Source organism: Nilaparvata lugens, chromosome 1, assembly GCF_014356525.2.
Source record: "Nilaparvata lugens isolate BPH chromosome 1, ASM1435652v1, whole genome shotgun sequence".
Taxonomy (NCBI): Eukaryota; Metazoa; Arthropoda; class Insecta; order Hemiptera; family Delphacidae; genus Nilaparvata; species Nilaparvata lugens.
In genome coordinates this window covers 61,607,571-61,628,634 of record NC_052504.1, presented here as the reverse complement: position 1 = coordinate 61,628,634, position 21,064 = coordinate 61,607,571, and the positions used below count along the sequence as shown (strand labels likewise).

The 21,064-nt window shown below is 35.3% G+C and overlaps 1 protein-coding gene across 2 annotated transcripts in view; it reads right to left on the bottom strand.

Moving 5' to 3' along the window:
- LOC111057564 (neuropeptide CCHamide-1 receptor) overlaps positions 1-21,064 on the bottom strand; it is a 169,990-nt gene that overhangs the window by 147,939 nt on the left and 987 nt on the right. The gene's annotated exons all lie outside the window — the stretch shown is intronic.

The following is a 21,064-nucleotide window of genomic DNA, read 5'->3' as shown; positions in this document are numbered from 1 at the left end:
TGTATCCTCGGGTGTCTCAGACCATTTCGGATTATGAAAAGACAGAATTAGTGGTTAATGAGTTGGAACTTGAGTTGAATAAAGATCATGTTGTAGCATTCAACGACTCACACCTAGATCTGTTTCAGTATATTGAAGTAGCTGCTAACACTCTCAAACAGAAAGAGGCGACTGATGCTATTGCTCAATCTTCGGCAGCTACAGCAGCTAGTGCACAGCCGGTCGTGTCCGAGTCGGTACTGCCTAAAATCGACCTTCCGAAATTTGATGGGAACCAGACTCAATGGTCGGTGTTTTATGAACTATTTAAGGCATTGGTACATGACAACAAGAATTTGAACGATCAGCAGAAGGTCCAATATCTTGTAAGTAGACTTACTGGACAAGCAGCAAATATTTGTCGTCATTTGCCACCATTGGCTAACAATTATCAAATAATTTGGCAGGCATTATTGACCCGCTATTACGATCCACGGGCGCAAGTCAATGCCTATTTCAAACAAATTTTTGAATTTCGTCCAATAAAATCAGAATCAAAGGCAGGTTGTATTGTGATTTTGGATGGGTTTTGCAGTTCAATCAATGCAGTGAAGAGATTGCGACTCACTGATTTGTCAGACTCGATATTCCTCTATCATGGCTTGAGATTGCTGGATCCAAGTTCTCGTAGAAATTTTGAATCGGCCGTCCGTGACAAGGCTATGCCAACTTATACCGATTATGTCAAGTTCATTGAAAAGCAAATTAAGACTCTTCCTTCTGATGAGAACAGACTGAATCGTTTAATATGAGGCACAAAAAGGATAATAAATCAAAGGTGTTTGTGGTTTAATCTAATGATTCATCTAATGATGCATCTAGTAAAAATCCCAATTGTCTGAAGTGCTCAAAACTGGGTCATCAGTTAGTAGATTGTGCAAGTTTCTTGAAAATGACTCCTTGGGATCGTTATTGTTTGATTAAAGGAAAGTTTTGTTGTTTTCGTTGTCTTGATGTGGATCATTTGAGTAGAGATTGTCTTAGTAAAACTCAGTGTTCAATGTCGAGAATCTCATCATTCTTTATTGCACTTTTCCAGATCAAGTTCCAATGAAGGTGTTGCGTCCTCGTCGAACTCCAAGGCAGGTGACACATTACCTATTAGTTGTTGTTCTAGATCCAATGATGTAGAAAATTCGACCGTTGTGTTGTCGACCGTCACTGCACATGTTCGAGATTGTAATGATCAGCTTTGTGATGTTCGTTTCTTGGTTGACACCGGGAGTCAGTGTCATTCTGTTACAGCCAAATTGTGTCGGCGTTTGAGACTACCATTCCAGCCCATGAAAACCGTTGTTCGTGGATTCGGTGGTGGTACTAGTGAAGTTCGAGGTCGTACTTGTGTGTCGATTCAGTCGAAATTGGATCCTACCGTCAAGTTTTCAATGGATGCCGCAGTGGTAGATAAAATCATCGACAAGTTGCCTTCTTGTGAGATCGACAGATCCAAACTTCATCATCTTTAAAATCTCACTCTGGCTGACAATAAATTCTACCTTCCTAGTAGAATAGATGGCATCATTGGTGCGGAGTTAGTTCCTCACTTGCTACGTGGGAGTCCTAGTATAGGTGAATTGCACGAATTGATGACTGTTAATACTGTCTTTGGTCACATTCTGATTCTCACTTCAACAAAGAATGTGTCGAATTGTTCTACAGCCATCTGTAGTTCATTCGTTAGTAGTCCATCATTGGATAGTTTTGTGGAACGTTTTTGGGAGTTGGAATCGTGCCCTGCACCAAGCTGTCAACTGAAACCGGAAGAGTTGGAGTGTGAGGTAAATTTTCGGAAGTCTGTACATCATGTGAATTCTGGTCGTTTTGTTGTTGCCTTGTCATTTGCGGAGCCGCCCAGCAGCTTGGGAGATTCGTATGCTGTCGCCGAACGCAGACTGCTGACTTTGGAGAGACGACTAGAGCTTGACAGCTATACTCGTATTTCATATCATGAAATATTGATCGATTACCTACGTCAGGGTCACATGTCATTTGTAGCAGATCAGACAGACCGAGGTGGTTACCACATACCACATCACGCCATCGTGAAAGCAAGCAGCACTACCACGCCCATCCGAATTGTATTTGATGCTGGTTCCAGAATCTGGTTTGTCATTGAACCAGGTTCTTCATGCTGGTCCCAAATTGCAGACTGACATTTTTGTTTTGTTAGTTAATTTTCGTTTGTTCCCAATCGCACTAACTGCCGACATTAAACAAATGTATCGACAGATATTAGTGGAGGATTCCTGCCGTCGTTATCAGCATGTATTGTGGAGATTTTCGCCGGAGGATCCGATCGAAATTTATCAGCTCAATTGTGTTGTTTTTGGTGTTTCAAGCTCTCCATATTTGGCGCTTCGCACCGTCCACCAGCTTGTAGAGGACGATCGTTTTCCAGCAGCCAAGGCGAGAATACCAAGAGACATGTTCATGGACGACTTAGTCACATCTGTCGCCACAGAGTCAGAGGCCGCGGAGCTGTATCGTCAGTCCAAGCAGCTGTTTGAGGGAGGAGGTTTCTCGCTCACAAAGTGGACTTCAAATTCACCATCAATGTTGGAGAAATTCTCGGAGGAAGAGAAATCGTTTTTGTACAAGGATTTTGAAGCAGACAACTCCTTGGCTATCTTGGGATTGAATTGGCAACCTAGTACTGATCTGTTTCAGTTTTCAGTCAAGAGTGGTGAGGTCATCGCTACTAAGCGTTCTATTCTGTCAGTGATGGCTCGTATCTATGATCCACTTGGTCTCTTGTCACCGTTTACATTATTTCTAAAATGTCTTGTCCAGAAACTGTGGTAAATAGGAGTGGATTGGGACGAGAAGCCGCCTGAGTCTATATGCACTCTTTGGGAGGATTGTCAAAAAGAGTTGCCTCTATTGTTGAAATTTACTGTTCCACGTCACGTTGGTTTGTTTCAGGATTCTCACATCAGTTTGATTGGTTTTTGTGACGCATCATTGTCTGGTTATGGTGCAGTTATCTATGTGAAGTCGCAGAAGGAGAGCGAGGAGCCAAGAGTTGTATTATTGTGTTCAAAGTCCAAGGTAGCACCATCTAAAGTTGTTTCAATACCTCATTTGGAGTTGTGTGCGGCACTCTTGTTGGCAGAACTCATGAATTCAGTAGTCACTATTATTAGGGAACGTTGTCATGTGTCTCGTATTGTCGCACTCTCTGATTCTACAGTCACCTTGTGTTGGATTAATGCTCCATCCGCGAAATGGCAAACTTTTGTTGGTAATCGCGTTGCTATTATACAGGATTCTTGTATACAGGAGTGGATGCATGTTGCCGGAATTGAAAATCCCGCGGACTGTTTGTCTAGAGGTTTATCACCAGTTGAGCTTGTGAACTTTCTGTTGTGGCTCTCAGGTCCATCATGGATAGCAGAGGACGAATGCGATTGGCCCGTCCGAACTGAAATGGAAGAGATCGTGGATCCACCGGAGGCGAAAAAACCGTCAGTGTTGACAGTCACAAAATCTCCTGATTGCAACAGCAATGCAGTATATTCATTGATTGCTCGTTGTTCGGATTATGGTCGTCTTTTGAGAATTGTAATTCTTGTTCTCAAATTCTTACGAATCTTACCCCAATCAGAAGAATCAGATTTCGATGTTGCTGAGAGGTATCTATGTGAAGTGGTACAGAGGATACATTTTTCATCTGAATTTGTGCAATTAGAGAAGGGAGAGGATTGTTCTATGCGCCTACATCGCCTGTCTCCATTCATTGATAGTGGTGTGATTCGCGTCGGCGGTCGTTTGTCTCATGCTGGACTGGAATTTGAGACTTGTCATCAGATGATCTTACCAAAATCCGACGCTTTCGTATCGATGTTGATTGATTATCATCACAAGAAGAATTGTCATGCTGGACCTTCGTTATTGTTGTCCTTGATCAGACAGAAATTCTGGATACTGTCTGCTCGCTCTATTATTTGTATTTGTGTCTTTGAGTGTAATCGTTGTTTCCGTGTTCGACCTAGTAATAATGCAATTATTCCAAAAATGGGTGACCTGCCTGCTTGTCGAGTGTCAAATTGCAAACCATTTGAAAATTGTGGTGTGGATTACGCTGGTCCTCTGCGTATTACTATGACGAGACGTGTTTGAAAGCCTACATTTGTCTGTTTGTGTGTATGGCAACAAAGGCGGTACATATTGAGTTGGTATCGGATCTATCAACGCCCATGTTTTTAGCTGAGTTTCGTCGTTTTTTGTCACGTCGTGGACCCTGTCGTGTGATGTATTCCGATTGTGGTACTAATTTTGTAGGTGCCAAGGAACAGTTGCGAAAAATATCTCAACTTTTGAACTCGTCCGAGTTTCAAACCACATTGACTAGTCAACTCGCCGAACACAAAATTGATTGCAAATTCATTCCCCCTGGTTCACCGCATTTTGGAGGTCTTTGGGAGGCAAATGTCAAATCTGTAAAGTTGCATCTGTTCCGAGTAATTGGCAATCAACTTCTCACCTATGAGGAACTGAACACTGTATTGATGCAGATTGAAGGTGTCCTGAATTCCCGCCCACTGTGTGTACTGAGTGAGGATCCGTGTGAACCGCTGGCTTTAACCTCAGCGCACTTTTTGACTCTAACACCGTTGAAATCGTTTCCCATGCGGGACGTGGACAGTGTCCCTGTGAATCGTCTCACCAGGTATGAATTGATCAGTCAACCATACCAGGGGTATGGTCTGGCCAGAGAATTCGAACTGTAGCGCCAAAATGCCAGACTTGTTTGTATTTGATTATTTGAATAGTAAATTACAGTCCTCTGGTAGCTCTAGCCTGAGCTTTGTTCAGAACACTATCCTTAGATTGAATATTTTAGTCTTAAACTCTTATTTTATCTTAACTACATAATTTCGTACATTCTATTACAATTACAAATTTTTATAAAGACCACGTGAAGATTTTGAATTGAATAATTTTTAGAATCAAATACTGCATTATGATTGGTACATCCCTAGACTGTAACATGTATTACTGCGCTCAATGAAAATAAATCCCATTTCCTTTATCATTTCGTTTTGTTTTTTATTATTTTTGTTCATGCTCAATGATATAATAAATATCTTCGTGTTTTCTTAATCGTTTTTGGTGACATTTATTTGACATGCTCAGTTTACTAAACCCTCTTGTCCTAGTCTTAGCGAATGCTGCCTAGACGCAATTAATTTGCTGCAAGGTGTCTGGCTAATTTTCAAATATATGGCCCGACCGATTACTAAGGTCGCCGACAAGCTAATGTCAAAGAACCTAACCTCAAACATTATTATTATTATATCAAATAATTACAACAAGACTTTTATTTTCATTTGGCTGTTAGCAATCATAGCCTTGAGAGCCGTTATTATCTTATCTCTAGACAATTGATACCGTAACTGGTGATAACATTCTCCAGCTTCTTGCGCTGAGACCTACTAATTTCTTTCAATATACGTTTTTGGTAAACACCCAAAAAATATTGTTATAACAACTATGCTACTATCATCGGAAGCTTACCGAGTTGAAAGCACAGAGAAGTCTGGATAAAATAATATGCTACTTCGAGTTATCAATTGCATGCTTCATCGTTTGCACTTAATAATCCACTCAACAGCTGATTTATGATGAATAATTACTAAAGTCTGATTTTTATAATACAGTACTTCATATAAATTATTCTTACTAGATAAGATCCTACTGGGGAAATAATGTTTTGTTTTATCAACAACAGAGCAGTCTGTGAAGGCACAGTGGGTCAGATTGAGGTGGATGAGTCCAAATACTGTATACTCACATGCAACAATACAATCCGGTGAGAGTGATTGGAGAAGATAAGCATGCACTCCATTCAATTTCAAAATCAACACAGAAACAAGTTTCCACAAAGCTGTTTGCTGATTGAATCAACAATTGATTGTTTTCTGATTGCTTTGTAGCAGTGAAAATGATAAATTGTGCCGTGTATCGCATTGCTGTTACAAAACACGAGATACGCTATATGCAAAATTCAACTCATGGATAACAGTAACTGAAAATTACTGAAAGATCAACAATGAATGAGCATTATATTCGTGTAGGCCGAATTCATAAAAAGTACAACGTGTTTTACTATGCAAGAATAGATCAATTCTTATCATAGTTCAATAATCCCTCATCATCAATATTCAACTAAGAGGTTATAATTGGAGCAAAGATAAATGTCAAGTTGAATTAGATTTGGATAAAATACATTGAATCACGAGTTCAACAACACTTGAGAAACTGAAGTACTAGAATATTAATGACCATAAGTCATCAATTTTTCAACTGAGCTCACACGAAGAGTTTGAGATTCATTCTCACAATATTCATTGTGTCGTCCAAGCTAACTATAATATTGTATCTTTCTCATTTATTTGCTGGTATGTTTCTAGTTTGATCTAGTGAATCCGGGTGATTGTTTTATTCAAATTATGAAATGAAAAACTATTTTCAATGAAAAATCATTTTCTATGAAAGCTCATTTCTCTATCACAGGGTTCAACAATAAAAGATCTAGTCATCCAACATCACAAGATGTTTTAACGGCGAAAAGATGATTCAACTCGGAGTAGTTTTGAGTTCAAAAGTTATCCTATTTCAAGCATTTGGAGTTGGTTTGTTGATATATCCAATAAAAGTGTTGCTCTTATACATTCTGATGGATGGAAGGGCTTGAGGAGCGAATAATATTGAAACTGTGGTAGAGTTCAGCTACTTGTGTTGAGAGCCTGAGTTTGAGGTCTTATAAATTATTAGGGTCAACAACCGTAAGATCCTAAATCCACTCAATTTCCGTATATGAATTGCCATTCTCGACAGAATACATATTAAACGATGATTAATTGCTTGATTAGAGCTCATGATAGCTTTAAATCAGGATCAAATACGCAGAGACCTTAACTCTGAATGGTAATTGGAATGTACCTACAGCGCCGAATACCAAATAGCAGGAAACGCTATGAAATATCAAGCTACCATCATTATTGCTTACAGACACGATATTTGAAAGATGGAAGAGAGGATTCTTGTTGCATGAGGGAATATTGAACTGAGGAAAGCCTCAACAAACAGAGAATCTTCCACCATCATCCACTTCTACCCTGTCATTTATTTATTCCCTTTCTCATCAATTCTAATAGTACTCCTATTCCTCTCCGTTATCTTTCCTCTTCTCCACTCTTTTATTCCGTACAATCTAGAAAGCTTGTACACGGAATTCATCTTTAGTATAATCTATTCATCTTTAGTACAATTTATCTTTGAAGTTAAGTTTTTTATAATTCATCTTTCTCCACAATCACATCTTCAACATCTCAGAAAAACAGTATTTTCGCCTCCAAAGTACCCTTCTATAAGCTACTGCATTTCTCTTTTTTTGTAATTTTTTTCATGTCTTTACTTGTTATTAAATTTAACAAATTTTAAAGGGGACAATCATAATTCTTTGAAATTTGGAAGTACAAATTCGGTTGCATATTGGGAGAGAGAAGTTTTGGAAAGTCTACTTATATTCCTGACTATGCATTTCCATTGAAATATGGGTACATTATAATCATAAAAGTAGGCTCATAATGAAAATACGTTCCAAAATGTTTTTGGATAGGTAAAATCCAAAAAGTTGCTCAAAGAATGCATTGCTTTCCGCTGTAGAATCCTACAAGAATGATATGAATTGTGTTGAAGTATATTAAAGTTCAGAAGGCGTGTAAGTTCAATTTTGGCAAATATGATCACAGTAGAAGTGAAAACTGGGCAAGATTGATTGATGTGTCAAAATCAGGAACTGAAAATCACATCTTTAAAAACGTGAATGATGGATTTCGGACCAGGCAGATTGAGATAATTCAAATCTCAATCTACCACTAAACAGAGTAAGATAAATTATTAGTAACAAGAAAACTGGAGAATATGATTAGATAAACTTGTGTTTCAGAAATTCGAATATACTTTCACGTTTCATGACGAGCGATGAAGTGGAAAACAGCAAGCAGTTGCTTGAAATATATTTTATTTTTTAAGAAGACCCTGCAGAGTTCCGAATATCCTTTGAAAGGGTCTGCTTTTCTCTCTCTTCTTCTCCATATTTCTATGCTCATTATAAAAGCTATTATAATTTTATATAGAATCGAGAAAGTGGATTATTCATATCAGGTGGATTTTTTTGTATAGAGCTGGCAGTCTTTATTTGAACAGGAACGAACTAGTGAATGAATTTTTTCCATGCTAAGGACGGAAACATCTCTCATCTTAAAAATTATAACCTTACAGTAGGATAATTGCAAAAGTTCGTGAAAATCTTCACACTGATACCATCTCTCAATTGAAGTCACAGATGGATTGAGTACTACTACACTGGTACAAAATCTTCTTTGAAAATTTCTTTTTTATACTGTAGTTACTGCAAGGAATATTATCTTCGTGAATAAACTGGAAATGCTTTACTATCTTGAATGATTTTGTATAGTGTGATTCATCAAGAAAGTACATAGATAATTGAAGAAATGTCTCTGAAGACACTTTTTCAAGATGCACTCAACACATTAATAGTATTCAAAGCAAACCTGCACTGAAGTAAACTTATTCTATGAGGTTTTTCTTTTACATATCTAAAGTTCACGGTTATAAGTAAAAAGAATAATTTATATTTATTTTCGCTCCCATCTATCTTATTTTTATATATCCTTATATTAGGAATTTTATTCTTACTGAGAAATCTGGAAGGGGCTCTTTCATGGCAGTGGAAATTATAACTCCATGGGGAGAAATCTATTCAATTTTCTTTACTCTTGGTATTCATCACATGGTTGTATACAAGTTTCAATCAGTCAAGATTCTGAAAGATTACTCGTGATCTCGAATATTTACTTGAGTGATGAATAAGAAACCTATCATTTCATCTCCAACTGCACACATACAGTTTTCTATAAATATAATGATAAAATATTTCGGTTGCCCAGCTAGTGGATTGGTGGACAAAAATCAACAGTGAAGTGAATATACAGACATAGAATTCCTGGGGGTCATAATCCCTGTGCTATTCAGCAGAAATTTTCTGGAATCTTGACTTTCCGTAGTGGGCTCTTAGGAAGAGATGGAAGTTATATGTATACTCAGTCACACAGTGCTGAGGAGAATAATATCAATGGAAAGTCCGAGAATGTTTAGCTAGTGCTGCCAGGCAAAAACTCCTGTGGGAAAATGTGAGCTGCTGGAGCTCATCAACGCTGTTAGAGGAATTCTTCAATTTCCTCTCACCAGCTAACCTGTTCGCGGCTATTGTGGCCACATTGTTGTGTAGCTCGAGATACTTTTCTCTTATGAAAATGCGATCTTTATAAGAATTCTCTGTCATCATACCCCCATACATTCTTCATATTTCACGGCTGCCTTGGACTATTACTGGAGATAACTTAAATCTGCGATTCAAAACTTAATTTTCACTTCCAGTTAACTCCGATAGCTCATATTCTCGTATTTCTCATGATTAAAGATGAACCCCACATTTTATTTGCTTTCTGAATTAACGCCTACAATCACTTTAACTGATGTACTCTGAGCACAAACTTCTATAAATATTCTTCTAAGCTGAGTACACACTTATAAGCTGCGTACTGCACCACATACACGCGCATTTCACTTTTCATTAGTAGTAGAAGTACATACTATTAGGCTTTACCTTAGCCTACTGTTTCTGTGCAAATACAGATATAATCAACTGATGAAAAGTGAAAAGCGCGTAGATTTAGAGGAGGCTTAAGGAGGTAGCTTATTTTTGTGAATGAGTGATAATGAGAAAATATTTTGGGTTTTTTCTTTTCTGAATATTGTATTGTTTGCTCTATTCAATAGATAAATAATAATTGAATAATTAATAATTAGATAAATAATTTGAATATTTTATAGGTAATAATAATATGTTCTATTAATGATTTCCTGTAACACAAACAACCTGCAAGCTTTTCTCCTGATTATTTTTGCAATTCTTCCGTAAGTCTAAGAACAATATTTATATACTTTGAAGATATTCTCAAAGAGATTGATTGATTGATTGATTGATTATATGCCTTTATTAGGGCGGAGTTAGGACTCCTGGTCCAACTCTATTGTCGATTCAGGGTCAACTCTATTGTTCATCTTTTGACAAATTTGCTTTGGTGATAGCCTTGATACTACGTGATATTAACTCCTTCAAGTATACCGGAATCGGAAAGCAACACTTGAGTTCCTCCCACTTCATGTTCCTTCGAGAATTGGAGAATCTCCGTTGCATACTAATTAGGCAAGCAAATGCAAAAATCGAGTTTGATAACAAAATAACGAGGTATCGGGTAAATTTGGAGGGTGGTGCAAAAACTTACTCGATCAAAGACACGTCATTTCACCCAGTTTCATCAATGAAAATGACATATTTTCTATCATTATTATATCAGTGACTATTAGTCGTCATTAATTGAATTGAATTGAATGGAAGAATACATAGCCTACATACTAACGTGAATCAGAATATAACAATTACAACATAATAGTTGATTACTCTGTGATACATCATAATTATTACAACATATAATCAATTAAATTTCTGGCACTGCTAGCATTAGCATTGGCATTGTGTGTTAGCAGTGAGTTGCAGTTGAAGTAACCTGCTCCAGTTCTGGTTCATTACAAAGTACATTCGAATTCAAACTTGATAATGCTAAAGGAAAATGGAAAGTTATACCCATCGTACAAAATTGAATAGGATAAAACACAACTCAAGAATACTACATGATGTATGATAAAAGTGGAAATAGGCTACAACCACTGTTATGACTCGAGGCTTCTATGACCCTGATAGTTTCATACAGCGAAAGAAAGTTATAATCATTATCAAGTTCTAAAAGATGGCGTGAGACGATTTCATACGCATTTCCAGGACACAAACCAGAAAAACCTATTGCTCACCGTTTTTGATATGAAAGTTTGTTGGATATAAAGTTATATTCTCTTATACCACTAGATTGAAGAATACAATACAGCTTAATCCAAAATTCCACTTTTTTATGTTAATTGGGTGAATTTTTGTTTATGTGAATCTTTTTGGAATTTCATTTATAATGTAGCTGCAATAGTATGTGAATTAATGCCTGCATATGGTTAGCTTGATGAGTTCTGGGTTGAATCTATTATTGTTAGAACGTTTATTATAGAACTTGGTTCATTTGCATTTAAGTAGAGTAAACGTTTTCAATATATTTCTCTTCATGGTTGGGACCTTTAATTCAAGGAGAATTGCCCTTCTTGAATACAGTCTAGGCCTTCCTGATGCTGCTCCCAAAATATGTTTTTGTGGAATGAATAATATACTTAAGTGTGTATCATATTGAGCTCCCGGAATTCAATAATGTATTGAAATAGTGAGTGAACATTGTAACGTTTTGACTTTCGGAGGGATAAATAAAAATTCCTATTTAAAGAAATTTATAGGTCTAAGTGGAATATTAGGCTAATATCGCCAAAGATGATAATGTTTAAAGATTAGATAATATCAGGCATCATGGCTAAATTTACAACGGCCGAATAGAAATGAAAATAATTTTTGCTACCTATATAATATTATATAAAATATTGAAAATTTGAGGTTAGGCATAAAATATCTATTGATCGGCGACCTGATGATCGACTGAGTCGCATAACGTAGAATCTAGCCAAACACCTTGGCAGGAACTTATTGTAACGAAATAGTATGCAACTTGAGGAACCAAAAGATCAACGTGGCTAATTTTTGTAATATGAGAATCAATCTATAACCTTTAAAAAAATACTTTGCATGTAAAAACGTATTAAAAAACCCAGACAAAAATAATTTAATGTATTAAGGAAGTAGGAGGTTCCTAGGCGCATGTATACCATAATAATTTGCATGCACCAATCAAATGGTAGCAATTGATAGGCGATAATAGTGAGCCGATTCGAATATATTTGTATATATTTCTATAAATGTTAAGAATTTATGAATTATTATTGTACAGTTTATGTTTTGGATATGGCCCGAAGGCAGATCAAAGATGTAACATGGGTAATAATTTAATAGATTGGCACGAACTATTTGAGCCATGAATGGCGGAGGAACAGATTATTTAAATTTTATGTAAATTTGGAAATCGGAAATGAAAAATTATGAATTAGAAAAGAGAACTTCCCCACTTGCCTGCCAACCACCACCATGAGATGTCACCAAAAATTATAGAGCGCAATATCTTACTGTACCTTTTAATAACTTAAAGTTAAATCGAATTACTAAATTTTCCCATAAGACTTTGTGATGCTATTGTAAAGCAAAAGTCATTTAAATATTTTCAATCCCTTGGAAGAGACGACTTCGGCCACAAATAATCCAGGACCACCAGGAGTTTGGATCGCCATCAGCAGCTCATAGAAAATCCAGCACGTGAGTGAATAATATTTGAAATAGTGATAGGGCGCCCTCAGTGCTTCGAAATGAAATAAGAAATCAAAGCTTGCTCGTCGAAAGGGTTTTATAAATTAGGAAATTGGTAAAAATACTTGCGCAAGTTTAAAGATTGTATAAGAGGTATTTTATTGGATAGTAACGAGTCAATTCATATATCAAAAGATACACCAATCAAAAGAATACTGAGTTCTAGGCTGATAATACAAATGTTCATATGATCATTAATTTTTATAATATAATTTGCGATAAGATAATGTAGTTCTGATTCACTAGATGAATTGATCTATCTATTTCCGTCAGGTGCCGAATCTCGCACCCTGAGATATATATATATTTATTATAAAGAAATCTATTGGAAACCATAGGAATTAATATATATTTGGATTATTGATTTGTCAATTTATCATGCTCTGATTTGAGAAGTTTATATTTGAAATAGAATTATCCAAGTCCACAAGCATCAGCAAGTTGATGTCGAAGCTACATGCAGATAAATGCATATGATCATGAAATGAAAGCACATGGTAGCGTTTCGTGCTATAGAACTTAAAAAATAGTATTAACCTGTGATATTTTATTGATTTCGTTTCTTGTTATATTATATATTTTTTGTCGCTCTATATATTTTTGCTCTGGTTTACTTTGGAGATATTTGTTAATATATGTATCAAATTTTTTATGGTGTACTATTCATTTTATTCCTCAATACTATAGGATATAAGTTTTATATATATATATATTTTATAAATTATCAGTATTATTGTGAAAGCTCATGTCTGGGCCTATGAAGATTTTAGTGAGATTATATCCTAGTAAAACCACGACCAGATTTTATAATTATTAAAATAACTCTCATGCTCTACCGATTGACGCCAAGCAAGAGGCTAAGCGTACTCCACCAAAAGTAACGTGACAACATATGCAAAGTAAATTTTTCACATAATGTCATTATAAGGTTCCATCACAGCAATGTTCAAGGAGGTAAGGTTGTAGTAAGATGTGAGGTGATTTCAATACTTGCTATTTTGGAAGCTTACCTTTCAAATAGGTGCTGGATCATTCTACATGATTTTGAATGTTTCAAAATGAAGTTCAATATTATTCCATAGCAATGACGGCACATTACAGTTGAAGGAGTAACAGCCTTTCCAAAGTATTCCAATTAAATTCCTGTTACATGAAATTTCCTGTTTATAATCAAACTTTGGAGTTGAAGATAATTTTGAACTTATGGAATTGTGATCACCTTGATCGCAATCAAACTTCCAAGGTTGATAATGCTTGGAGTGGAGTAAATGGTCCATCATTTCTCAGAAATAATAAGATACTCAGATCATCATTTCTTTCAAATAAATACATTCATATTGTTTGTTCAGGACTCCATTCAAGGACTTGAGAATTTTAACAAGCAAACGTTTGAGAAGATGCCACATCAAGTTTGATTTTTGAGAAGATGCTCTCTAGAATCTATATTGAAGCAAATTCTCCAGTGATTATCCAAGTTGAGACCCTCCAAAAAGCATGAAGTAACAACTTTCAATTCCGAACTTTCAGAGAAGTTTGTAAATTACATCACGATTCTCAAAACTTGTAAGGATAGAGCTTATACTCGATGGATGGAGATTTATATTGGCTTCAAATCTGTAGAACTTTCATTCAAACAAGATGATTTCTTGTGACTTTTTGGTAACATTCAATAAAATGGTATGATTGATAGAAGTTTTTGGAAATAAAAAAATATTGATATCAACTGAATTCATTCTCAGCCGAAGCTTTTTCCATCATCCTCTCAAGTAAGGTCTTTAAAACTGGGAGGAGGACTGCAAAATTGATTATATGTTTATGACTGTAGACGATTACTTTTGCCATCTGCAAGAGGAACAACAAAACAACGACATGTTTCAAGTAAACGATATTCAACAGCTGTATGGATATATTTTCCACTACAATTACAAATTCCCATGCGAATTGAAACATGGCTTAGTTTCTTCCAGAGAGCATAATATATGGAAACATGAGAATTACAAAACTTGTAATCTACTCTATCGATTGTTATCTCTATGCTATTGTTCCTTTTGCTAATCCTCGGGGTACAAGATATAGTGACAAGCTTATAGAAATGACGTTATGAAACCTCTTATTGATCGAATACGATTGAATTTTTCAAAACGATACTTTTATTCATTCTGAATTCACACATTGACGTGGAATTTAAATCATAGAGTAATATAACACATTGGCCAGCAAGAAAGTGATAAGATCGAAATGTACTCCAAAATCGAAACATATTTTTAATTTCCGAATCGTAGGTGCTCTTGATATTTACGACCACCGACCGATCCACTCAAATTGATTCTCCACTTGCTATAAATATCACAATATTTACTTTCTCCACGAAATCGTCTCTGCCGGCTGTTACGATAACGCTCTATATTTTCGATATTGAAGGACTTAGTAATCTTGAGAGGTGAACTCTCGTTCAAGCACGTCGGTATTTTTCATAAGATTTCACAAGTATTCAACTTCAAGATATCACAGGAATTTTAAAATCGTCGAATTGTGCCTCAGATTTTGTTCACCCATCCTTTGCCTTTTGTGAGGTGATTTGAAGTTAATATCTCAAATTTAAATTTCGACGATTTGACCACCAATGAACATCAATCTACAAAATCGTTCAACAATCATGATTTTCAACCACACATTCCACTTTACACCCAATTTTTTGTTGAAGTGAATCATGAAATAAAACAATTTTGCGTGCTTGATCATAATAGAGCGACTCAATTATGTTTGGTTCCTAGATTTTCCAGATGAGAAGAGAAAAACTTATCTAATAAAAATTGGATGAGTTGAAAAAAATATATCAATTTATTATTGTTCAGCATGTGTTCAACGCTCTCTCCTTGTAGGTGAGGATGAAATGAGATTTTTTGATGAAATTACAAATTCATCTATTCAATTACTTATAATTCCAAACACTTTTTTGTCCATGATATTCGATTAGTAAAATAATGAATACTAAAATATTGCAATTCTTTAACCACGAAAAACAACTGGATTCGTCTTCCCAGCTACTGCATTCGCGTGATTAAATAAAATAGCACTTTTAATTTCTTCTCAATTACCAGTGAGAAGCGTCTAGAGATCAGCGCTCATTACTGGCTCCTCTCTCTCATCTAATAGTACATGTGAGGATTCCAAAAACTCTGAAGTGTAATTTGTGTAAAAAAACAGATTATCTCAACCAACGGCATTCCTTCAACGACTTCGGGTAAATGGAAAGTCCATGAAACGAAATTGTTTGTCGAGAACAGTATTTTAGTTGTGAAAGCAGGATTGAACCAGCTAAAAATGATAGAGATTACGGTAGAGCTTACTTCTGCACGGGAAAATAATAAGTAATTACCACTGAAAAGTCTCATTAATATGATGAAGTGACATGCGTTGGTTGGGAATGTTCAGTAGGGTAATTGAAAAGTTATTTCAAGTGTTAATTGATGAGCGGCTATGGATATTATGTAGAGAGTGGGATTCAACTAGTTATATCAGGTGAATAGAGTGCTTTCCCAGATGTATCGATAAAGGACGATCGATGAGCATATCATCTTTCTATTGTGAAGAGAAGGTTAATTGGAGTTTTTGATTGATATTATCCTCACTAGGTGTGACTAGTCTAGTGATTTCATCCCACAAACATTGATGTGAGGAATGAATGAAATTCATCGCATCGGATATGGCTGGAAAGAGCCGGCTTTTCTCCAATTTCACCTTCCAAGGAAAAAAATAGGCAGCAATTCAAATGACTTTCATTCAATCCATGGTCTAACTCCAGTTTCCCAACTGCGCTAATCAGGCCAGTCAACAACGATGAAAAACCTTCATAACTATAAATTGATGAGAAGCTACCGAATGACATGTAAATTTGTGTTGGAGTTGCATCGACAATGTTCAAAATTGATTTATATGCTCAACATCGATGTACACCTCTGGGAAAATGTGCGTATTGATAGTTGATATGCGTAAACATGCCTCTATTGATTCACTCATTAACATAATTAGAAGTGATTTATGAGGTATTTGTTGGAGAGAACATAACCTCATATCTAAGCTACGTCACGATGACCACATAATAAATATTCTGCCACGTTTAGATTTAAGCTCGTATCTCTAAGTTAGAAATACAGAATCTTATCAATTCTTATCTATTCATCTTATGAATTGATCTATTAACTTATATAAGTTGTGAATTTATACCTTCCTTCCAACAGACTGTTTTGAGATTATTATTATTATTAGCGTATGGCTTTTAATGGTGGGGAGACCCAAGGGTAGTTCCACCTCGCCGTATATAGTCCAAAGTTTCCTAATGGGAAACCGGACACTAAGGTTATAGTAAGCACATCACTTCAAATTTACACTTTTCACTTCGAAATTAAGTTTGTTTTGAGAAATAATCTCAATTATTATCGTAGGACCATCGAATAATATTTCAACTATATAAGGTTATATTGAAAATGAGAAAACAATATCTTGGATTCATAGAACTCCAATAAATTGTTACTTTGCATTTGCACGGTTCTCAGTTTGCTAGTATTTTCTCAACAGAAATGAACTTTCGAGATAATTTCACTTACAAGATCATAGCCTGATTATGCTCTGATCGGGATCACATTTCTTGCCAAGTTCAAGAAGCTACCAGTTAGGAACAAAATTATACAGGATCCAGTTCTTTCAGCAGAACGTTTCATTATGGAGTCCCCAACTATATTACGTTCTTGCCCATAAATTTGTGACCAACCACGCTCTAACTATCTAATGTCCGGTGCAAGCGTAGAGCTCTATAAATCTAAATTTGGACTCGGAACACACTGAACGATTATTGCGAGCTCGGATTTTCAGAGTCTGGTTTGAAATTACCTACGACTTGTGGAGTATAATATAGGTTTGTGGAGTGTATTTTCTTGGAAGATATATCTCAAGTCAAACTCGCTGATTTTAATGATTCATTTTTGTATGAAGTTGGAGCTGGTACAATGTTATGAAGAGCTACATTAAGAACAAGTTTTTCAATATTTTTCTCTATTGTTATTTTCTTATTAACACTTTGTAGTGTTACCAAATGAATCTGTTATATTATAATAGTAAGATCTAAGACTTTGTTGAAGAATGGATTTCCATATTAATTTGAACACAAGAACGATTTTTTTCATTTTCGTTATCGAAGATTACTTTACTACCGAAGATAACGACTATTCGTCGTTGTATAAACTTATGAGTAGTCCATAGTCTACGTCTACAGAAACAGCTTTTCCTACTCGTTTTTGTTACTATATATTATGAGTGGACCACTTTCCTATGATTTCCAAATAGAATAATTTCAAAAATGACTTTCAAAAATACTCCCATATTGAAAACTCATTGATTTGGTAATGAAGTTTCATGTAGGATATCCTTTAGAATGAAATTGTTTTCGTATTCTTGAAATTTCATATTCACATCGAATATGGAAAAAGAGTTTCTTCATATATGAAGAATCCATCAACTTTGACAACTTCTATGGGTCACAATATTATTGCATAAGTGAAGTCCAATTCTGTAGTAAGGTCAATGTGACCAATGCATTGAACATTCCAACATCAATTGTGTTTTGCCATGTTATTGATGTGGACGATTTTTTACTGGCGAGTGCGAATGCATCAATCTCAATTTCCAGGTTCATCGGTTTCTCCATGATCTAAGTGATTGCATGATTGAATAATAAATTTCCGTTTCCAAATTCAATATGAACAGTTTTCTTGCAACACTTAACATATTATCTCAGATCACTTAGTGCTTGTTATCGCTCTTCCTCTTCAATCTGAACTACATTAGACTTCATAAAGCTCGATCAATGGATTTTGTAGTGAATGTTGCTTTCAAAACATTCTTGCATTATCAATGCAGATTGGATGCGAAAGAATAATTTTGAATGAGGAATGTGGCATTCGTATTTACTCTACAGTATTCCTCGTGTATTACAAGTTTCATACTATTAAACTTTGGTGGTTATAGTGTGTAAGTTTCTATACCACATTCTAAAACAAGGAGCAGCATTTGTGAAACTGAAAGTGTCAAACATTCATCACAATAATTATTGTTTCCTTTGGTCTGAGCGATAATAATATTACTTTGTCAGACAGTCTAATCCTCCCTCACCAGTGACAAGTTTGTATGCAAGTCAGTTATGCTATTAAATTATATTGTGAATGGAAAATGTGACATTATTTCGTTTGAATGACATACCCTAGTGAATTTCATAAGGTTTTCACAGCTTGATGAACTTTACCGGATTATCTGAAAGCTTATTGCTAGAAACAACTGTTGCTTTAATTTGGTCTGGAATAGAAATTTCTCGTCTTTGCGTGACAAGACTGCTTTATTTAATTATCGTCGTTGAGTGAAATCGTTGAGCAGGGAACGCTTGGCGACCTTCAATATTTAACATATAGACTATAATACACTGTCAAGGAATGTGACTTTGATCTTAGAAAATTTCAGGAAATAACTCGCTCAAGCTTTTCAAAAATAGCCTTATTTTAGAAAATATATTTATAACATTGAGTTGAATGAGTAACAGCAGGCAGGATTTTGTGGTGGGTCAAGTCCTCTGACCCTATGATTGAGGCATATTTCTGTAAAATTGTGGCTAATATTATGATTACCATCTGTGACATTCCAAAGCTCGAGACTGATTTCCACAAAATTAATTCAATCAACACTTATGTAGTTTTTTTCAACATTATCATGGCGTTATACCGTTATCTTAAGACCATATTCGTACTTATCTGGTCACAAGACTATAAAATCTCATTGTCCGAACGCGTAATGATTTCTGAGATATTTTTATTCATAACATTATTCTATAATACATAGAATAAACTGACTGCATAAGAATCAAATTTAATCCATTATACTACCTATATCAAATTATGAAATTTGAAATAAATATCGGAATATTTGGAATATCATTCCAAATTGATTTTTATTGAATGCTATTTTGAACTATATAATTTGAAACAGTATTAAATTCCGGCTATATTTGGATCAGGCGACAAGGTTCCGCCATTGAATCGAATGGAGTTCAAGTAAGGCTGAAAACCATTATATTGATAATCTGATAGAATTTGCAATAATATCCTCAGACGGGAAACTTATGTGTACTCTGGTAAGCTCTAACTTTATGAAGCCCTCCCATCAAGTGATCTGAACGTAAATTCTGTGAAAAACCAATAAACACTCTGCATGGGTGCTTTATGCTATGACCAATCAGCTCGAAATAAACTACTAGAACGATTAATTCCTGATAGGATGTATTCTAGAAATACTGTTGAGATTTACTCATTATTTTGATCCATATATTAAACAAATTAATCATCTCTCCCGAACTAGTCAGCTCTACTGCAATTAATGTTGAGTTGAAAATAAATCAATTATTGAGAGATGATTCAGAAATAATTAGATGAGAAATAGTTCTTCATTGTTTCCTTACAAACAGAAACCAATATTGATATTGCATTCGTTGTAGCCAATCATTGATATTACTCTTGAAAGTGAGAGTAGCTAGCTAGCATCACTCCTAATTCAGAATTATTTGGAAACTCCCAGTCCTCATCCCATTCGTTTGATGTTCCACGATGCTCCAAAAATGGAAAAGATGTTGTTGATTTTATGAGAAATATCTTAGAAGATTCGTTTAGAAACTTCAAAATAATATCAATATTTTCATTAATCTTCGATTAGATTCTGCTGATATCGACTCCATAATACAATTTCAAACCTTCATCTCTATGAAAAAATAGTTCAAAAACACTTGAATAAGCTATCACTTTATGATTTCAAATACGAGTGGAAGTGATGGCAAAACTCCAATCAAAGCAGGCTCTATCAAAGATAAGTCAAGTTTTCAAACGAATCAGTTGATTAAGCTTGGAATCAGGGACATCCTTCAGATGGAAACGCAGGGTTTATTTGTGATTTCCCATTCCATAGAAGATGTCAATTTGATAAAAAAAATTGAAAGCCAAAAATCAATTCAATGACTCGAATCTTCCCAAATTTTAAGAGTGGGTCAAAGACTTTTAAAATTCAATAAGGAGAAGTTATTTGGAGATTCAGTGAAAAATGAAAATTTGCAAATGAGAAGGGCTTTTTGAATCTAGGATTGAACTTTTAAATATTTTTTTTCATCAGAGGATATATAAGGAGACTCACCTTTTGTGAGAAGTTGATCTATCATTTCCTATGAGCAGTCCTGATAAACTTGAAAGCTTAATTTTGTGAAAGAGATGGAGTGATGAGCGAGTTTGATATTTCCTAGTAACAACATTTCTCTTGAAGTTATAAGTTTCAAGATGGTCTTTAACCCTCCACATCAGTAGTTTGCCAATGTCCTATGTTATTGACCCATGCCTAGATCTGGGAACGGTTTTGAATTTTCAAACTAATGATTAGCGGAACTGGTATCAATGAGTCACCTATTATGATGGGAGTGACGCTTTATAGACGTTTGTCACT